Source organism: Littorina saxatilis, linkage group LG1, assembly GCF_037325665.1.
Source record: "Littorina saxatilis isolate snail1 linkage group LG1, US_GU_Lsax_2.0, whole genome shotgun sequence".
NCBI classification, from domain to species: Eukaryota; Metazoa; Mollusca; class Gastropoda; order Littorinimorpha; family Littorinidae; genus Littorina; species Littorina saxatilis.
Genome location: NC_090245.1, coordinates 72,402,099 through 72,423,604, shown reverse-complemented (window position 1 = coordinate 72,423,604; position 21,506 = coordinate 72,402,099). Strand labels below are relative to the sequence as shown.

The 21,506-nt window shown below is 43.3% G+C and overlaps 2 long non-coding RNA genes across 2 annotated transcripts; one reads left to right on the top strand and one right to left on the bottom strand.

Moving 5' to 3' along the window:
* Positions 1-1,107: 1,107 nt before the first annotated feature.
* LOC138977943 (uncharacterized) lies at positions 1,108-3,334 on the bottom strand. The gene is made up of 2 exons (XR_011459529.1): positions 2,449-3,334; positions 1,108-2,184 (listed from the first exon to the last, which is right to left on the bottom strand). It is a non-coding gene; the product is annotated as an uncharacterized lncRNA (long non-coding RNA).
* Positions 3,335-11,024: 7,690 nt separating this feature from the next.
* LOC138977938 (uncharacterized) lies at positions 11,025-16,277 on the top strand. Its single transcript, XR_011459524.1, has 3 exons — positions 11,025-11,183; positions 13,833-14,001; positions 15,913-16,277. It is a non-coding gene; the product is annotated as an uncharacterized lncRNA (long non-coding RNA).
* Positions 16,278-21,506: the final 5,229 nt, after the last annotated feature.

The following is a 21,506-nucleotide window of genomic DNA, read 5'->3' as shown; positions in this document are numbered from 1 at the left end:
GGGAGTAAATATTTGGGGAGTAAAAATTTAGTTCCTTGTGAGTTCTTTTTTCGTACAAGATTTTTACTGGAAGTTTACTCCGTCCGAGTCAATTTTTCGTGGAGTAAAAATTTTGTGTTACACCGGTTCATGACCGTTGTGGTAACGAGCGCACATTGTTGTCTCTATATATTGTGTTCCTACGAATCGAAAGTACGATCGCCAAGCCAGTCTGTCATTGAAGGCAACGTTCGATATTTCCGTCTGTCAGCGTTGCCAACGTTCGTAAGATTTTACTACTGTTACTCACAAACTTTCAATTTACACAATGAAATGCCAATAACATGTACACACAAGAATGGGAGACGAAGGGAAAACCTACTAGCGATTGAAATTATGCAAACGAACTCACAAATCCCTCACTTTCCGAATGCAAACGCTGCAAATCCGTATGCGTGCGTCGCTGTGCCGAACGTTGGGTTGACGAACGTTGCTGACAGACGCAACAAAACTTGATCAAAAGGCACTAAAAACGATTAAATGTTTTACTCACTGGGTATCGCATTCCTCTTTTTCTTCCTGCAGACGATATGAAGCGGTTGAAACGTCGTTTCCGATTAAAGGCTCGGTTATTTCCGTTAAAAACGAAGTTTGCCGAACGTGTGATTCAGTCTACAGACACCGGTCGGATCACAACAAAAATGTTCATTCTTTGCGATTTTGTGATACTGTTGATGATACACCTGCTTTCCAGTGAAGAACATCAATAAAATGATGTTCACAAGCAAGAATAACAGACAAAAGCACGCGATGTGTAAAATTAGGCTTTGCTTTGCAAACAAAGCACGTGTTTTTTTTACTGACAGACACTTTCGGTGGTGATTGAAAATTTTTCCAGAAACGGTTTTATGCTCCCATTTGATATTTTTTCCCTATTTTCTCTAGTCAGAGACTAACCTTGTGTATTAATTGAATTAATAACCCCATTATCATAAGTTTTGTGTGTTATTTTTGTGTCTGTTGAATCACACTTTGAGATGGGGTCATGTGACAGAAGGAAATGGTGTCTGTCAGGATTCACACGTTCGCTTCGAAAAACGCGCTCAAATAATTGCTCAAACACAAACATTTTAGCTTTTATTTATTTTTTTGTATTGCAAATACCATACTTACTCATGCCAAGCAGAAAAAATGATGAAAATCAACACAGTAAGCAAGTAATTTGAAGGCAAAGTTTACACACATCAAAGAGTCTGATTACCGTGAAACCTGCCTCCAGTCTATTGGAATATCATTATTGTTTATTAGTTGACATGTGGTCCAAGTTGTGTCATCCTAAGTCACGCGGTTGGAGCGTAATTCTTGAATCTGTACCACGACTGATCGATTTTGCGGCTGCCCACCTACGCAAAGGGTGGCTGCATGCCAATGCACTACTAACTTACACTGCTGAAGAGCCACACGCAGGGTGAGTTTCTGCACAAAATCGTCTCTGTTTTCTCCAAAATGACATATCATCACAATACTGGCGTTTGTACTTCGACCTAAGGTGTTATAGCATCCCATCATCGATTTTATTCTTTTCTTCGATGCATTTGTTAACGTTGAGCTTCGATTATTTATGCTTTTCTTGCAAAGTTTGCGTAAATTCTGACTTCTTGTCTTATGTTTACACAGGCAGGCAACAGTCACGAACAGATCCCTAACTATAATATATACCATTTTATTATTTGTAGTACTTGCTGTCGCGCATGTAATGTTTGAGTGAGGTCTCGCTAGTGCAAGATTCTTTTTCTATCAAACTTAGACACAAAGGACACGCACTGACACGATATTTTTTTCTTCCACAAAGAAAACAAACGAATCTTAGATAGAATGCATCGTAAGTTTTTTTATTTATCTTTCCTTTTGTTTTTTTACGATCGCGATCGGATTTTTATTTGTGGACGTGCTGTTAGAGTTCCGAAATGGTTTGAGTTCCTTTTTGTATACACTTGAAAGTCAAACTTAGCTGAATGCCGCTGGTTTCCCCGTCGGTGCTGATAGAAGAAATCGACGATCAGGATCACTGGTTTCCCCGTCGGTGCTGATAGAAGAAATCGACGATCAGGATCACTGGTATCTCTCGAATACAAAATGTAACTGGTCTCCGAACTGGAAACCGGAGACGGAGTAGGAATAGGAAATAACCCACAGGTAACACACCTGGAAAGTAAGATTTTGTCTAATTTTTTGCACTCACGGCTTTTTCAACAGTTTCTCTCATCCGTGACATCACAAACTGACTTGCAGGGTTATGACACCCTCATACGATCCATTCTCTCTACGATTCATAGACTCAACATCAACAATCAATCCAACAACAATAATTTCCTAGTAACTTCTATTCAAACATCAGGGCTATGCATTAGCAAAACAATGAAATGGTCACCAGTTCGGAAATGAATAACCCATCACAAATATACGTACCCTAACGGTGTAAGAACATGATGAACACAACTATAGGGACCCAAAACTTGAGGGTGTCCGGCTTGGCAACTGGAGCGTCGCCATTCTTTTCTCCCAGGCCGCCGCCGCTCTCACGCTCGTCGCCCGACCGCCGACTCCTCTTCTCTCTCTGGACCCGCTTGGTCTGCATCTCATACAGCCCCTAGCCTCGCGCCCGATGACTTCGATATCTTCGTGAGGCCTTCGCCGCTAATTCTCATCTCCTCCGGCTTGTATAGCTTCTGAACTTGACTCTAACGTTCACAGAACAGAACTTCTCGCTTGCCGTGCGTTCGCCAACTGATAACCTTGCCTCGAGTTGGATGTGCCGTTCACTTGACGACCAACCGACTAGCTTCACACTTACGTGGCTTTATCAGAATCGCTGACCAATCATAATATGTTGTCGCTACCTGCTGCTTTTGAACTGACCTGTCTAGTCTGTTTCCAAGTTCCCAACAAATGATATGACGTCATTAATGAACTGACGTATTTCCGTTCCGGTCTTGGTTATCCTTACAATGCACAGGCACTTGCTATATTACATTTGATAAAACATAGACAAAAAAAACCCACTACATTCATTTATTCATTTTATTTCACAACAAAATAATATCCACCCTAACAAAACAATAAACATAGAGTCGCTGGACATGGATTCACGTAATTTTACGTGACACTTGCATAGGTGGGCAGCCAGAAAGTGCGTAGGCATGCAGCCGCAAGCAAAGATACATTGCGTAGGTGGGCAGCCGCAAAATCGATCAGTCGTGGTACAGATTCAAGAATTACGCTCCAACCGCGTGACTTTGGATGACACAACTTGGACCACATGTCAACTAATAAACAATAATGATATTCCAATAGACTGGAGTTTGATTGATAACCTTGATTTTCCGTAATAACTGTGGGAAGTCAGACATTACGCAAACTTTGCAAGAAAAGCATAAATAATCGAAGCTCAACGTTAACAAATGCATCGAAGAAAAGAATGAAATCGATGATGGGATGCTATAACACCTTAGGTCGAAGTACAAACGCCAGTATTGTGATGATATGTCATTTTGGAGAAAACAGAGACGATTTTGTGCAGAAACTCACCCGGCGTGTTGCTCTTCATCGGTGAACATCGACTGGTCCACCCACACCGCTTCCTCATCCGGCAGAGATAACGCCATACAGCAGTCGTTGATCGACATCACCTCCTCCTCCCTCCTCACCCAAATCCAACACACCCCCACCCGTGGCCCCAACATCCTAGACTTGGTCTTCACCTCCAACCCCTCCCTTGTAAAGTCCTCTGTAAGCGCCCCTGGCATCTCAGACCATGACATGGTAGTGTCAGACTTCAACACCAGGCCCCAGGTTACCCCGCAGAAAGCGCGCAAGAGCTACAAGTTCAAGAAGGCCAACTGGGACAACATGAAGAAGGACATGGACGATGCAGCCAGCACAGTCGAAGAGGAATACAAGGCAGGCAAGGACGTCAACACCCTCTGGGAAACGTTCAAGAGCCTCCTCGTTAGCTCCATGGAGAAAAACATCCCGTCCTTCACACTGCGGCGACCCCAGAACTTGCCTTGGCTCAACGCTTCCATCAGGAGGATGCTCAAGCGCAAGAAGAAACTGCTAAAGCGTGCAAGGGCTACGAAGAGCTGGTCCCCCTTCAGGAACTACCAGAAATACTGCAGACGAGAGCTCCGGCGTGCCGAGTGGCAGTACATCAATGGCACCATCCAAGAGGGACTAGACCAGAACAACTCCAAACCCTTCTGGCGCTTCATCAAGGCGAAAAAGCAAGACTCGACAGGTGTGGCCCCGCTAAAAGAAGACGGTAGACTCCACAGTGATAGCCAGACCAAAGCTGACCTTCTTTTAAAACAGTTCAAGTCTGTCTTCACCAAGAGTACCAGCAGCACGCTGCCAAATCTTCTACCACCAACTGCCACCATACAGCCCATCAGTATCACCACAGCCGGTGTCGCCAAACTCCTTCAAAACATCAAACCCAACAAAGCCTCTGGTCCCGACAACATCCCCAACATCGTCCTTAAGACCCTAGCCCACCACATAGCACCATCCCTGTCCGTCATCTACCAGCTCTCATTAGATTCTGGGCGTCTCCCACAAGATTGGCTCAGTGCCAACGTCGCGTGCGCGTTTAAGAAAGGCGACCGTCACTGCCCAGCCAACTACCGCCCCATTTCACTCACGTCTGTCCCCTGTAAGATGCTGGAGCACATCATTAGCCGCCACATCCTATCCCACCTTGAAACCAACAACATTCTGACAAATCTAAATCATGGCTTCCGATCCGGCTATTCCACAGAGACCCAGCTCCTGACAACAACAGAAGACCTGCTATCCTCATACGACCGGGGGCGCCAAGTCGACATGGCCATCTTGGATTTTTCCAAAGCCTTCGATACGGTACCCCATGATCGTCTCCTCCACAAACTCAAGAGCTACGGAATCTCCGGCTCCATACTCGCCTGGCTCCAGACCTTCCTCACCCAACGTACCATGCAGGTAGTTGTGGAAGGCACGACCTCCGCCCCAACCACTGTCGACTCTGGAGTCCCGCAAGGCACCGTGTTAGGGCCTCTTCTCTTCCTTTGCCACATCAACGACCTCCCGGATGCAGTCAAGTCCCAAGTGCGCCTCTTCACAGATGACTGCCTCCTCTACAGGGAGATCGTTGACTTCAGCGACCACATCGCCCTCCAGGAAGATCTGAAGAGCCTTGAATCCTGGGCAGAGAGATGGGGCATGCGCTTCAACGCTACAAAATGCTACGTCATGACTCTAGCACGGAAAACCCCTTCCTCCTACCTCTATTCCCTAGACAGCACCATCCTCAAGAGTGTACCCACGAACCCCTACCTTGGCATTCAGTTCTCGAACGACCTGAAGTGGTCCACCCACATCAACTACATCACTAAGAAAGCTAACAGCACCCTCGGATTCCTCCGCCGCAACCTGCGCCACTGCCCATCAAACTGCAGGCACAACGCCTACCTTGCCCTCATCCGCCCTCTTCTTGAGTATGGTGCCACCATCTGGGACCCATACCTTAAGCAGGACGTCGAGAGATTGGAGCGCATACAGCGGAACGCATCCCGCTTCATCTCTGGTGACTACAGAACCACGACTCCTGGCTTCGTCACTGGGCTCCTACACAAGCTCCAACTACCAACCCTCCAGGAACGTCGCGAACACCTGCGTCTAACCTCCTTCTACAAAGTGGCTGAGGGGCTGGTGCCGGCAATCCCGCCTGACAAGTTCCTGACCCCTCAAAAACCAGGACGCCTCATTCGTCCACGTCAATCTTCCAGAGACTTTAGCACCTCGAATCCAGTAGACAACTACATCAGGAACAATAGCAGATGCTTCACTGTGCCACGCTGTAACACTGAGCAATACAGACATTCGTTTTTTTCCAAAGACAGTAGTGGCCTGGAACCAATTAGATGAAGAAACTGTAACCTCGGCATCGACCGAGAGCTTCAAGTCGGCGCTGGCAGTAGCCAGACGACGATAAAGAACTAGCTGCGCACCCCCCACTCCGCTGCAACAATGCCAGACATCTGGATGACTTGTTCTACAAGTGCAGCGTAACAGACAGATACAGATACAGAAAGTTAGTGCGTAGGCTTTTCCTAATGCAGCCGACCGTCTACGGCGTGAATATGCTGATGGAGGGTGTCTCCCATGTTCATCTTTTGTTCAGCTGAAGTGTGTTGGTATTCGATCGGAGTCAAAAGTTGTCTTTTGTTTTCAATTTCTTCCCGAGATAGATCTGAAAATCGCCTCATTTGTACAGTTTGGCAGACGTGTGTTTTGATCTGTGGGTTTATCCCCGTGTCCCAAATAATATTATGAAGTAAGTAGTTCCTTTGAAGTTTTGGTTAACCTGAAACGCCCAAAAATTAATATGAAGTTTTGTAGGCCTCTGACGTCACATGATGCATAGCTGCCCTCCCTAGAAAACCGGGAAATTCCCGATTTTATGTCCAGTCCCGGATTTTCCCGAGTAGTGCAAAAGTTTCCCGATTACAAAATGTTCGAGTATAGTTATATAATGACTGGAGTGTATTTTCAAGCGCCTGTACTCGGCGTAGATTTACGTGTGAGTTTAGAGGGAGCGGTCAGCGACCATAAACTCTATTTAAACGAGACAGATATGCAGCAAAATGGAGGGGGGGGGGAGGAGGTGTAGAGGTAATGCAGGAGGAAGTGATAGCAGAGTCCCGTGGCCGGAACGAATGCGGGGAATGGAAGAGGGTTGGAGGGCAGGGGGGAGGTGATGAGTGAAGGAGACCATCTGGAATGAAACAATGGTAACAGATAAGGGAGTCCGAGAGAGAGCGAGGACCGAAGTCATTAGTAGCAGCGCAGCGGCCAGCAAGCAAGTTCAGCGATTTTCAGTTCTGCAAAACTATGGAGTTCAATTTTACTTCTTGGGCAAAAAATCTGCCCCAACCTGTAATTGAGGTTCTGGAAAAAGAGGAGTTCACAAGCCTCAGTGCCTTGAAATATGCAGGAGAAAAGGACCTGGAAAGCCTTAAAGGCAGAGTAAGCCTCCCGTAAACCATCACAGATACGGTCAGGCTTTTACACACAGTACAAACACCCTTTCATTTAAACACTCACCAATTGAGAACATCCTAGGTGCCCTCCGTAAAGAGCGAACAATTTTCAAAGAATTTATTTTTGCGTGGTGTATCTTACCCCTGAGCCATCGTGAACCCGTGTGATCCAGTTTTCCCTTTTCACAATGCAGTCGTCATAGTTAGTCATTTGAATGCGACTCGACGTGAGCTTATCTACAATAGCACGTTTTTTTTATGCACGAAACAACGGCTGTGGTTCACAAGAACTCTAGCGATAGCTTTTGACTGTTGAGAGGAACGGCGATTTGCACTGATAAACCGGCCGTCGTCTGCTACGACCCTTGCGTGACCCTGCTTCCGGGCTTTTCTTTTTTTAAACTTTCACAACTTCGAATTGTTCTGATCTTGTCTTGATGAAAAACGAATTCTTTTATGATTAAAGAATGTTTGTGTAACAAGCTGTCAATTTATTATTTAGATTTTAAAAGTTAGGTCTAGCGCAAAAACGAGGCGCCGTTGTTGTTAACGGAACAAGTCTACGAACATAAATTCTTGGAAAATGTCTCACGCTCGACAGAAAGCAGCCAGGATGTTCCCGTTCGGTGAGCGTTCAAATGGAAGTATGCTTGTACTGTATTTAGACGCTCGGGGAGCTATGTGATGGTTTACGGGAGGCTTACTGTGCCTTTAAGTTAAAACGAGGCCACATAGTGGAATTAAAAGCGGCAGTGGCAGACCTGCAACAGAAGTACGGGGGAGGGCCGTTGCGTGCTGCCGACCAAGTGGCACCGCTCCAGGGTCGTCTTGGCAACATGGCCATACAGTCTGCTTCACCAGGTGAGACTTATTTACGAATTGTTGACTTCGTACCGGCTTCTATGGCGGTGGAGGAAGAGGTGACACTCGGGGGAGGTGTCACGCTCAAGCTGGCCAACAAACCAAAGTTGGAGAAAGTATCACCCTGCCACTGGATCGTGGCAAATGCCAAAATAATGGCAAAACTCATGAACACCGTGGACTTCGACCACGAAGCTTACCTCTGTTATACAGAGATGGTGGGCGAGCTCGGCGCAAGATTCTCCTGGCAGTCGGTGCTCCTTTACGATGACGAGTACAGGAAGCGCCAGTCTACCAGCGGGTTTGCTTGGGGAACCCCCAACCCCCACCTGTCCACAGTGATTCTCTGTGAGCATGCCCAACAAGTTCCTGGCAACAAAAGCGGCAAGGCCACGACGGGAAGCGGCGGTATTCGACGACCTGTGGGACCCAGTGGGAAGGAGGTGTGTCTGCAGTACACAAACAAAGGCACATGCCTCTACGGGTCCCGCTGCAGGTTCGAACGCGTGTGTGACACGTGTGGAAAGGAGCACCCCGGCAAAGACCACCAGGCGACAGCAAACACCAGTGCCTAGGATACAGCGCAGCGAACTGACAACACAACGGTAGGCCCCACCTATTCCAGCCCGTTACCTCAATTAGATCCTCATGACTGTGCGTTTTTAGGAAATCATTCATCTATCAGTGCAAAATCTCAAATGTGGCACTCAGTGCTAGAGGGCGATTGTGACAGAGAATTTTTGTTAGACGGTATACAGCACGGTTTTCGGAAAAGGTTTTCAAGACCCCCGTACTTCTTTTGCAGGTCTGCCACTGCCGCTTTTAATTCCACTATGTGGCCTCTTTTTAACTTGAGGCTTTCCAGGTCCTTTTCTCCTGCATATTTTAAAGCACTGAGGGTTGTGAACTCCTCTTTTTCCAGAACCTCAACCACAGGTTGGGGCAGATTGTTTGCCCATGAAGTAAAATTGAACTCCATGTTCAAGCGCCTGTACTCGGCGTAGTTTTACTTCTGAACTCTCGTTCAGCGCGAGGCTTCGTCACACAAACGCTGTGATCAAAATCGAAACTAAACGAGAATAGGCGAGATTCAGTTGTGGCTAGCGCATGCGCTTCAGTCGAATGTGGATGAGAAGCAGAAGAAGAAGCAGCAGCAGACGACCACAAAATGTAGAAAACAACGGTCCAGCGGCCGAAAGTCAGCCCGAAAGTTCTTGTAAAATTTCAAAAGAGTTACAAACAAGAGTATGACTTCATCTCCGAATCGACAAGACGCGGCATACATTGCGCGTTTTGCACCAAGTGCCGCGAAGATATCACCATCGGACATGGAGGCCGGAGGGATATTGAAGCTCATTCAAGAACAGCAAAACATGAACGGAACCTGGGGACAGCCGTCAAGAAGACGAGAAAGATTACCCAACTGTTTGCTTCAGACGTCGATGTTCGAACTATGAACGCTGATCCGTGCCAGTTATGCTGTTGTGAACTGTGATGGCAACAGCAATCTCCTTCATACCCCTGGAAGGAGTAGTGTGTTGTGACTTTCGGATTGTGAAATAAACTCAAGAAAGTAACTAACATGAACTATGATTTTGGTGCTGTCGTGAACTGTGATAGCAAAAGATATCTTCCCCCACACAATTGGAAGATGTGAGTGTCAAGAAGTATGAAATACTGTAGAAGAAAGCTTGACGTGCATTGGTAAGTCACTACATCTACTCTCTCTCTCTCCAGCTCATTCTTCCTTTTTTCAGGGGTGTTCCCAGGGGTCGGCCCTGGGCCGGATACCTTGGTCTAATGACCGGTACCTTGGTGTCTCTGGCGGACAAATGTCCGATAAGTTTATGTCAGAGACGGACACTGACCGATCGTTTTATTGCCTGACCTCAGGGCAGTGGATGATACACACCTTTTGTGCAGTTTCTGTCCGTCTTGGCTTTTTATTGCGCTTGAAAGATACTGGTCGTTCGTCACTCATTCTGATGTATTATATCTTCAGTGCATCAGACGAAAGAAGTATGATCTGCAACAAAAAATCTCCTGCGAGTTGAAGAGAGGTGCTGTGTTGAGGGGGAAGTTCCTACTGCTCATTAGGGGACAAAATATATTACCAAAACGTAATACAAGTCTGATGATGAGTTTAGATTTTCTATCAAAAAAACCAAAAAAACATCCCCATCCTTAGAAATCAAAGTGCAGAGCCGACTCGATAAAGATGTATCTGCGGCTATGCAAATCACATCACAATAAAATGCCATATGCTGAAAATATTTGTTTATCATAATAAGAATAACTTACAGCTTCCACATTGAAACAAAACCAAATGATTATTGATATTATTATGGATTATGTGATGCTAATTCTAGCCCTGCACCGAGAGGTCAAACATAGGGCCCAAAGAGGGAACATTTGCTTACCGGAAGCGTATGTGGAAAACACAGTAAAAAGCATAATGAAACAAAAAAACTCACTATTATGACAACACTGATATACTGCCTTACTGACAATATAAAAACATTATAAATTAAATCATTTGTGTGGCTGTTGTGAGCTTCTTACTAACCCTACCCCCCAAAAGTTAAATATAGGGTGCAAAGAAGGAAAATCCGCCTATAAAGTGTGATATATCTGAAAAAAATACAGGAGCTCAAATGGCAAACAAGTGGACTTTGACTTCCAGGAAATCCAAGTGAGAAATCCCCCCCCCCCCCCCCCCCCCCCAAATGTGACCTTTCACTATGGCTATGTGACGCTATAATTATACAACACTGTCATTCACAAGCATTCACAGTGGTTTCGCGGAAAGCTGCGGGGTGTATCTCAGGCAGTAAAGTTTGTGGACACACCCTTCGCATACACGTATCCTTGGCACAAAGGGTCAAAAATCCAAAAAATAAGCCCTTTTTTTATGCCCATATTTTGTTAAGGGCTTAAAGTTTTAAGGCCTTAATCATGGAAAATAAGGCCTTATTTTAGAAATAAGGGCTTATTTTCAAAAATATGGGCATATTTTGAAAAATACGGGCATATTTTCAAAAATAAGGGCTTATTTTTTGGATTTGTGACCCTTTGTGCCAAGAATAACGCTCTCTGATTCAAACACACACGGTGTTCCAACTACAGACTTCAATATCCGGGCGCCCAGCTCAAAGCTAATCACTGCACAAGCGAGCGATGTAATCTGGTGGACGGATTTTTCAAGACTGGACAGTAGATCTCCTCAGATAAATTTGTGACAATCGGCGTACAGTCGATCTGATTGAGGTAAGTTTTTGGCTGCATCGGTATTCTCATTCTGTGTCTATCTGTCTGTCTATATGTCGGTCTATATGTATGTCTGCCTGTCTGTCTAATGTCTGTTGTGTGTGTGTGTGTGGGGGGGGGGGGATTTTGTTACTGTTCTTTGTTTACTTATAATTAAACTTTTTTCCATTTGTTTATTTAGTATTGTCTATTGATCTTATTCAGTTATCAATTTATTTATGTTTTTCTTTATGTAGCCTATTGAATTAGTTAAGCAAAAGGTATTTGATTTGTGTACATATTGAGAAAAAAAATTGTTTGCACATTCTTTGCATATTTTTTAATCAATGAGGAAATCAGTTGGTGTTTGTTTCTTTGTTTCTTTGTTGTTTGGTTGGCTGGTGGGTTGGTTGGTTGGTTAGCTTGTTCGTTTGTTTGTTTGTTTGTTCGTTTGTCTGTTCGTTTGTTTGTTTGATTTTGTTTATTCATTATTGTCTAATTCATTTATCAATTTATATATTTTTTGTTTATGTAACCTATTGAATTTGTTTAGCAAAAGGTATTTTATTTGTTTACATATTAAGAAAAAAAATTGCACATTTTTTGCATATTTTTTAATCAATGAGGAAATCAGTTTTTTTTCTTTCTTTCTTTCTTTCTTTCTTTGTTGTTTGGTTGGCTGGTGGGTTGGTTCGTTGGTGGGTAGGTTGCTTGATGGGTTGGTTGGATGGTTGGTTGGTTTGCTTGTTCGTTTGTTTTGTTCGTTTGTTTGCTTGTTTGTTTGATCGTTTGTTTGTTTGCTTTTTGTTTGGTTGGGCAAAAAAAAAAAATAGGTGTGGTTACGGTAACATAGCCAAAAAAAAAATAGGGTAGGTAGGTAGGCAACCACTTTTTTTTTTTTTTTACTTTTTTTTCTAATGTGTACAAATTAAACCTACTTGACAGGGAAATAAGTGTGCGACTCGGGCGCTTTCGCTTTCATTGCGTTTTTTGCACTCGTTTTTTTTAATTTTGTTTACAAATGTAATAAAAAGTTATAGGATCGGCCCCTAAAAATAGGGTAGGTCGGGTTACCGTAACCACACCTATTTTTTTTTTTAGGCCTTGTTAAACTTCATCAATTTGCTCATCATTAAGTCATTAGAAATGTCTCAATGCTCGTTTTCGCTGTAGGCCCTACACATAACTTACCTGAACTGAATTTACTGACTTGTGAGTGTGACAAGATTCGCTTGTATGCAGTTCAGTCTCACACATCAGTTTAGCCATGCCTGAGTGCGTTCTGTAGGCAACAGTGCTAAACCATTAAAACACTTTAATATGTCCTGCTCCGCTCATTCAACACAAAAGCGATTCACGGTCACGTATGTGTTCGATCGTATATCTATGAAATGATTTCTGACAATTTTACGATACAATTGTTTTGGTCTGCTTGTGTTGGGGTGTGGAACTCAAATCAAAGGTTGTGTTTAGCCTATGCCTGCCGAGTGAAGTGACATATTCAGGAAATATAGATAGTGCAAATGAGTGCGAACACTAAAACGAATTCGATACGAGTGACTTGGTGAAGAATAGTTGGTGTGAGACAGTGCAGAGCTGTCAGTTGTTTTGCTCTGCCAGTCACAACTACACCACAACATCACGACATTTGACAGGTGTTGTTGAAAGTAGAGGATGACATTAGTATGAGTCACTCAAAACATGCCCCAAAACCCAAGAAAGTATAACCCTAACCCTATACGTTTTTTGTCAATTGTCTATTACAGACGCAAAGTCCACGTGACGAGTTTGTAGCTTCAATATAGTTCACGAGGGCTATTTTACTGCATGGTGCATGTAAAATGTAAAAAAAAAAAAATTAAACTGCGTATATATGGACAGCGTCACGATGTGCATGTATCTTTTTGTTTTTCTGTATTGTAGTTCTAGTTTTGTGTGTTTTTCTCGTTATTTTTATTATTTGAGACAATGGGAGTTGTTTTGCTTTGCCTCAAAAGCATTGCTTAAATAAGGTACGTGTGTACTTTCTTTTGCTGGATAGTGTATAATGAGTTGACAGCAAACAGTACAGAGAAACTACTGACAATAGTTCTGAAAGAGAAAAAAAAAATATCAAACGTTTTGGTAAGCTTTGTGGGCACAGAATGAAAACATATCGTGGACCAGCAGCATCTTAATTCAGTTTCGTTGGGAGAATTTGGCATAACTTTAACAAAACCAGTAAGTGCTGAGACAAGGCTCCAGTCGTGTTATAAAAAAAAAAAATCAGCATTTTTTATTTTGTATCATTCTGTTAAATTTGACACTAGAATCAGTCCCTTTCCCCCCGAACCAAAAAAACAACAACAGAAGTTCTGCCTAATAAGGGCAATCTTTTCGGCCATTTTGGCATTTATTTCGCGTTGAGTCGACTTCTGACACCAAACGCCATAACTAGTACTAGAAGTACACCCAGGTTAACGAGTCATATTAGACTTGTTGGTTATGGAACACTGAAGGGGAGATAAACTGCATATTATATAAACAATAAAAGCTTACAGATCCTGACTTGTCTGTTCTTCTCCTACGTTTTGTCACAGGTTCAAAACATTGACTTTTAATGTCAAATATTTTAGATTTTCCTCTCAGAATCAGAAGCATTTGTTTTGAACAAGACAGTCTTTTTTTCAGACAGATCGAAGCTGGGACCCTATAGTTCCACATTCCGTGGCGACTGCATATAAAACGAAGTGGCAAAGATCTTTCTTCAAGATGACTTCGACAATGACGATATTGGTGACGTTGTTGATCGTGATGACGTCAGTGCAACATTTCTCCATGGCGGCTGTTGGAGTAAAAAGTGAGTTCTCTTTTCAAAAGTGTTGTTAATGTTGTTGTTGCCGTGACGAGTGAGTAAAAATCAACCGAGAGATTGAATAGGCAGAGGGGTTGGGGGTTGGATGGGGTGAAGGGAGGGGGGGGGGGGTGGCAGGTATTTTCGGGAACACATGTAGTGCTTGGAGTAAATACTGGAGTGATCTGGCATTTTAACTTTGGATGCATGGTCTTGTTAAATACCGGCTTGTGGAGAAGAAAAAAATCCCAGCTGTCGCCTTGTATCACTTAAATCGCGATGTAATTCATACGGAATACGTTTTGCTTCCTCAACATGAACCTCTTTTTAAATACTCACTTACCTACTTAGGCCCTTTGCCCCCAGCGGAGCATAGGCCATTGACGACGTTTCTCCATCGCACTCTGCTCTGGGCTGTTCTTTCCGCTTGTCCAGCTGTTGCCTTGCCTATTAAGTTCTGCCTCTGTGTCACGTCTCCAGCTGTTTCTCGGCCTCCCTCTCTTTCTTTTCCCCTGCGGGTTCCAAGTGAGAGCCTGGCGGATGATTTTGAATGTTGGTTTCCTGATGGTGTGTCCAATCCACAGAGATATAGATATCTCTGTGGTCCAATACAGCCGCACTTTCTGGCTGTCAACGGGCTCTTGGCCCGCCCTTTGCCACAGCTTTTCGTTGCAGATCTTGTATGTCCATCTGTGGCCATTTCTGCGAAAAGGGACATTTTTGACAAATTTATCGAATTTGAGTTTTTGATTTTATTTAACAGACTGTTATATATTTAGAACGTGATGTGAGAATTTCAGACCTTGACATTTATTTTTTTACGGAGTTATGGACCTTTTTCGGAGATACCCTCAAAATGACTTGAAATGGAGATCACTTAAATCGCGATGTAATTCATACGGAATACTTTTTGCCACCTCAACATGAACCTCTTTCTCAATACTCATGCTACTCCATTAGTGTGTGCTTCTAACACATTTTTGCTTCCTTCTACTTTCTGTTCCTTCGTTAGTTTCCTAATTTATTCGTTCTTCCGCTCATTTTCTTTCTGTTCATTGTTTTTCATCTATTGTTGGCAGTATAATCTATCAGATGCTCGCTGATTCGTTCGTCCTTCCTTCTATTCGCGCTTTGGTTTGTTGGCATAGTTGCTTCGGCTGATTCCCTTTCAATACGGTCCATATCTGAGCTTGGTGTTTTTTTGCAGTTTTTCATTTTTAAAGAATGGCTATCGTACTTTTGTAATAAATGACTGGTATAACCCCCGAAAAACAGTTCAAGACATGCGAAATTGTTAGCTTTGACTATGAGCTTATGTTTATAAGTGAACAATCACGCGGTCAGAAAAGTGAATTGACGCTGTCTGTCTGTCTGTCTGTCTGTCTGTCTATCTCCCTCTCTCACTCTCTCTCTCTCTCTTTCTCCCCCTTCTCTCTCTCATACACTTTCTCTCTTCCTTTCTTTGTCTCTGTTTTTCGCTCTCGTTCTCTCTCCCCCTTCTCTGTCTCTCACACTCTTTCTCTATCTGTCTCTCTGTCTGCGTCTCTCTGTCTGTGTGTGTGTGTCTCTCTCTCTCTCTCTCTCTTTCTCTCTCTCTCTCTCTCTCTCTCTCTCTCTCTCTCTCTCTCTCTCTCTCTCTCTCTCTCTTCCTCGAGGCTTCCTCTTCCATATTTATTTATTTATTTATTTATTTTATGCAATTTATATCGCGCACATATCTCAACCACGGATTCAAGGCGCAGGGATTTATTTGTGCCGTGTGAGATGGAATTTTTTACACAATATATCACGCATTCACATCGTCCAGCAAACCTCAAGCCTATTAGGGCGAGCATTCACCTTTCACGGCCTATGATTCCAAGTCACACGTGTGTTTGTTATATATAACAAACTCATGAGTTATATTTGCTGTTTCAGGGATTAACTTGATACACAGAGAGACGGATGGGCGGAAACACAGAAGTTACCTGCTGTCCAGCCTATGTCCGGAGCTGCAGGCCAACAGGCAAGCGTCCAAAACGACCGGCCAGCGTGATTTCTACCAGTTCTGGAACGGATTGTACTGTCAGTCGTAAATGTGCAAAACACACGAGAGAGAATAAGCAACAAGGATTTTTATGGATAGCCAGTCGGGTCGCTATCTTGAGAAAAATGTCGAGTTATTTCCAGAAAAAAATGTCTTGATACTTACATTTCAATGAATGACTTGAGAGAGAATAAACCATGCTTGCACTGCCAGAACACTAATTTTATGGAAAGCCAGTTGGGTCGGTATCTTGAGACGAGGGTCGTGGTGTATGTGTGTGTGTGTGTCTGTCTGTCTGTGCGTGTGTGTGTAGAGCGATTCAGACCAAACTACTGGACCGATCTTTATGGAATTTGACATGAGAGTTCCTGGGAATGATATCCCCGGACATTTTTTTCTTTTTTTCGATAAATACTTTTAATGACGTCATATCCGGCTTTTTGTAAAAGTTGAGGCGGCACTGTCATACCTTCATTTTTCAATCAAATTGATTGAAATTTTGGCCAAGCAATCTTCGACGAAGGCCGGACTTCGGTAATGCATTTGAGCTTGGTGGCTTAAAAATTAATTTATGACTTTGGTCATTAAACATCTGAAAATTGTAATAATTTGTTTTATGTAAAACGATCCAAATTTACGTTCATCTTATTTTACATCATTTCCTGATTTTAAAAACATATAAATATGTAATATTTGGATTGAAAACAAGCTCTGAAAATTAAAAATATAAAAATTATGATCAAAATTAAATTTCCGAAATCGATTTAAAAACAATTTCATCTTATTCCTTGTCGGTTTCTGATTCCAAAAACATATAGATATGATATGTTTGGATTAAAAACACGCTCAGAAAGTTAAAACGAAGAGAGGTACAGATAAGCGTGCTATGCAGCACAGCGAAACCACTACCGCGCTGAACAGGCTCGTCAGTTTCACTCCGTTTTGCACAAGCGGCGGACTACGGTCATTGTGAAAAAATGCAGTGCGTTCAGTGTCATTCTGTGAGTTCCACAGCTTGACTAAATGTAGTAATTTCGCCTTACGCGACTTGTTGGTATGTGTCCAACTTCGAAGTGAATGAAATGTTTTATTCCGTTTAAAAGCCTGGTTGGATCTGGGACGTTGACCCGAACTGTTTTCAGGGGAAGGAGTATGCCCTTAACAACGAATGTAAACATTGTTGTTGATCATGTAATACACATACTGATACACATCATCATTCAAAAAAGGAACATGATTTTAAAACAGAAAACGCACACACAAAGAAGATTGACAAAAGAACTATTTGCTTGGTATAAAAAAACAACCTAGCAATTAAAAGATGAATTCAAAGAAAGGGGTATGTCGCGGTCAGGATGAAAGTGAAAGACCTTGAAAGTACAAACGAATACGAAGATCACTGCATTGCACACTGATGTGTATGAGCAAGCGTGTATGTGAGTGTCAGTGTGAGTTTGTGTGTGTGTGTATTTGTGTTTGTGTGTGTGTGATGTGTTTGTGTGTGTGTGTATATGATGTGTTTGTGTGATGTGTGTGTGTAAGTGTGTGTGTAAGTGTGTGTGATGTGTGTGGTGTGTGTGTGTGTGCGTGTCAGTGTGTTTGTCTGTCTGTCAGTGTGTTTGACTGTCGTATAAGCAAGCGTGTGTGTGTGTGTCAGTGTGTTTGTCTGTCTGTCTCTCTGTGTCTATGTGTGTGATTTCTCGAATTAAACAAGATATACGTGCTAATCCTCCAAAGAAAGCACTGCAATGTCAACTAACGTTTCATGTCACTTCAACCTAACACTGAGCGAGTGTTTATTAAGTTTTTTTTTTATTTGTATAGCTCATACTGCGTGCCCCAGTAAACCATGATTACCTACAAGAGACGCACTGATGCCTGTCCCTCCAAGCGACGCAATGCAATCGTGAAAATATCTTTGAGTGTCTCGACAAGAATGTTGGGGTGTGGTTGTACGACTCGTCTGCGTGCACCTTCCATTGCTTCACCTTAATCCTATTTGATTGAATCAGATGTAATTACTATGTGCCCAAAATAGAACGTATCGGCCTTGTCAGTTCTCAGAAACGTTTCGAGAGACTGCAGGGGGGAGTGTCACTAGATGTTAGGTTTGTGTACACCCAGCAGGGCCTAGCATTGTAAGCCGTTCGGCGTACTTTACGCCGAAATAACATCTCCAGTACGCGGAACTCGATTTGGTGTACGCCGAAATGCAAAAACCTGTTATTCCCAAACGGTAAACCCAAACAGTCCCAGCTTTCGTTTTGTGCGCCGTTCGGTTCAATTCTCAATCGGTTTGACAGTTTGCTTGAGCACGCACTTCCTCTGGCATCGCGCGAGCATGCTTTGTGCCGGTGTTTTGTGGCTCTAGACTTGAAATAATGTCTCGAAGCGACATTGTTGAACGTGGTCAGCCATTCAATGACAAAGAATCCAGGTAATCCTGGAAGTGGGAATGGCACTTTTAGGCCAAATAACACAAGATTGTCAGTTTTCTTGTTTTCTGTCTGTGTTTTGCTTGTTGGGGAAGGCATAATTTAGTTGCTCAATCTTCTTTGGGGAGGGGGGGGGGGGTCATTTTAGGTAAATAAATATCCAAAAAATCTTCAAATTTGGGGGACTTTGCCCCCCGAACCCCCACCAGGGGCTTTGCCCCTGGACCCCACTGGGGACCCCCTGCGGCCCCCAGACCCCCGCCTTTGTAAGCTGAACTCACTTTTTCCAATGCTAGGCCCTGACCCAGGACTGGAATGAGAAATAGAAACCACGACGTGTGCTTGCACCTTGTGAAGCTGTGTTGTCGATCTTGACGAGCGTACACAAAAGAAGCTTATTTGAGACCCTCTGGTACGTACTTGCATGTTTCCCTTTATTTCAAGATTTGCAACTTTTTTTGCTATGTGTTTCTCTCAAAATCGATTCAAGACAATCAGACAGCCATGACTTTACGGGTGAAATGTTGTTTGCGGCTTGGGTGCTAGTGACTTCTTCATAATGACTACTAACTAACAGCAGAGTTACACTCCTCGGCAAGGCCTCACAGCAAACTATATTCCTTTTTGTCAACAGCAAACTCCTTTCCAGCGTATATGTGACCCTCCACCACGAAATGAGTCGCATGTCACCTCGCGCGGTTCTGCGCTAGGCTTAATATAAGTCCGGGGAGTGTCTGGTAACAGTGTGAGGGTCACCTTAGTTACACGCTTATAACTCAAACAAATATTGCTCTTTTCTAAAACGGTTTTCACCACTGGATAGAGCATAAACAACTCTTTAGGAAAATGTAAAAATATGAACATCATGCAAAGGTGACATGCGACTCATTCCGTGGTGGAGGGTCACATATTTTGTACGTGCAAAAACGACGGGCGTCCGCTGGTTACTTGGTCGTGCATGAAGCCTGATAGAGAGAAGGCTTTTCCAAGAAAGGTGCCCTCCGTAAAGAGCGAGCAATTTTCAAAAAAAAATGTGCGTGGTTTATCTTACCCCTGAGCCGTGGTGAACGCGTGTGATCCAGTTTCCCTTTTTCACAATGCAGTCGTCAGTTTGTAATTTGAATGCGGCTCGCTGTGAGCTTATCTGCAACAACACGTTATTATGTACCTCTGACTATGCACGAAACAAACGGCTGTGGTTCACAAGAACTCTAGCGATGGCTTTTGACTGTTCAGAGGAACTGGCAACGTCATAAACCGTCGTCTGCTACGAGAACCACGACCTTGCGTGACCCTGCTTCCGGGCTTTTCTTTTTTCAAATTTTCAAAACTTCGAATTGTACTGATCTTGTCTTGATGAAAAAATTATTATTTTATGATTTAAGAATGTTTCTGCAACAAGCTGTCAATTTATCATTTAGATTTTAAATGTTAGGCCTAGCGCCAAAACGCACCACGGTCCGATTGTCTGACAGACAATCTGCAAAATTAATTCTTTGAAAATTGCTCGCTCTTTACGTAGGGCACCTAGGATGTTCCCGTTTGATGAGCGTTCAAATGGAAGGGTGTTTGTACTGTGTGTAAAAGCCTGACAGTATCTGTGATGGTTTACGGGAGGCTTACTGTGCCTTTAATATGCCTTAACGAAAAATAACTTCATTTGAAAAAAGGTAATGGTCCGCTAACCAAAAAAAGCGATTTATCAAAAACACTCATCCCTCTGAATAAAAGTGTCGGAAAAAAATACGAAAACCCAAGTAGGCTACCAAGTAGCTAAAAAGATGTGTGTGTATGTGTGTGTGTGTGTGTATGTGTGTGTGCTTAAACACTCGCAGAGCCACTTGCTACGACGAAGCTTAGGTGATTCAGTCGTCCGGCAGATGAGAAACCTTTACGTGTACGACCGTGTTCAATCACCTCGACATACACACATAGGCTGCCGTACTCTACAGTGAGAGAAGTCCAATGTGATACAATATTTAGAGAAAAAAGGACGCTAACTCGGACTTACGATTGAAAAAAATCCAAAAACAAAGAGACTGCCAACGTTCCAAAATTATACTTGTCTAGTCAAAATATCGGACCCTGATGCTACGCCGAAAAGACAATTGCTGTTAGTAATCCGAGCGCTTATGTACCTAGCCCATTTGTAATTTGATCCACTAAATTGTACATTTGAGACAGGTGTTTCACCAACCCTGATAACTTTGTGTATAAGTGAAGTGATTCGCCTCACTATCGTGAATAGACATCTATTTGTTTATTGTTGTTGTTGTGTTTTGCGTTTTTTTAAATGTATTGTTGTTGGTGTTGGTGTTGTTGTCATTGTGGTCGTTGTTGTTACGGTTTTAATTTTTCCTGCATCGTCAGCGGTTTAAAAAAAATGCTATAGCCTCGACGCCTCTCATCGCCTAGCTTTGCCTAGCTAAGCCTATCTTGCCTTGGTTTCTCATGTAACCAAGACCCGGACAGATATCAAATGGCGATGACTGAAAATTATAAGCGCTCTGCAAGCGTCCTTTGTTCTCTTGTCGTATGCATCTTTTCCATTCAATAAAAATGAGCGTATGCGGATGTCAGCGTTCACCAATCCCATTTCAACTTTTCGCAGAAGCGAGAAATTCGACCGAGGGTGCGCGCAATTCCGTGCAGATGAGCAACAGTTGGGTGAGGGGGTTTCAAATCACGACGCGAGCTTGCACCATGTTTGTGTTTGACTTGCAGAATAGTGTTATGATAAAACCTTCATTGTTAGAATATCGAAGTAATCGCTGCAAAATCGTATGGTTCATTGGTTTCGATAATTGGTGTGATTGTTTGGGTTTAGTGTTTGTTTGTTTGTTCTTTTGTTTGTTTTGTGTGTTTGTTTGTTTGTTTGTTCACATTTCGCGGTCCAAGAAGGTCTGCGCACGCGTATCATTTTATGTACCGAAAGACCAAGAAACACACGCACACAGATACAGGCACAAACACACACGGACACAGGCAGACAGACAGACAGACAGACAAACAGACACACACCCCCACACACACACACACACACACACACA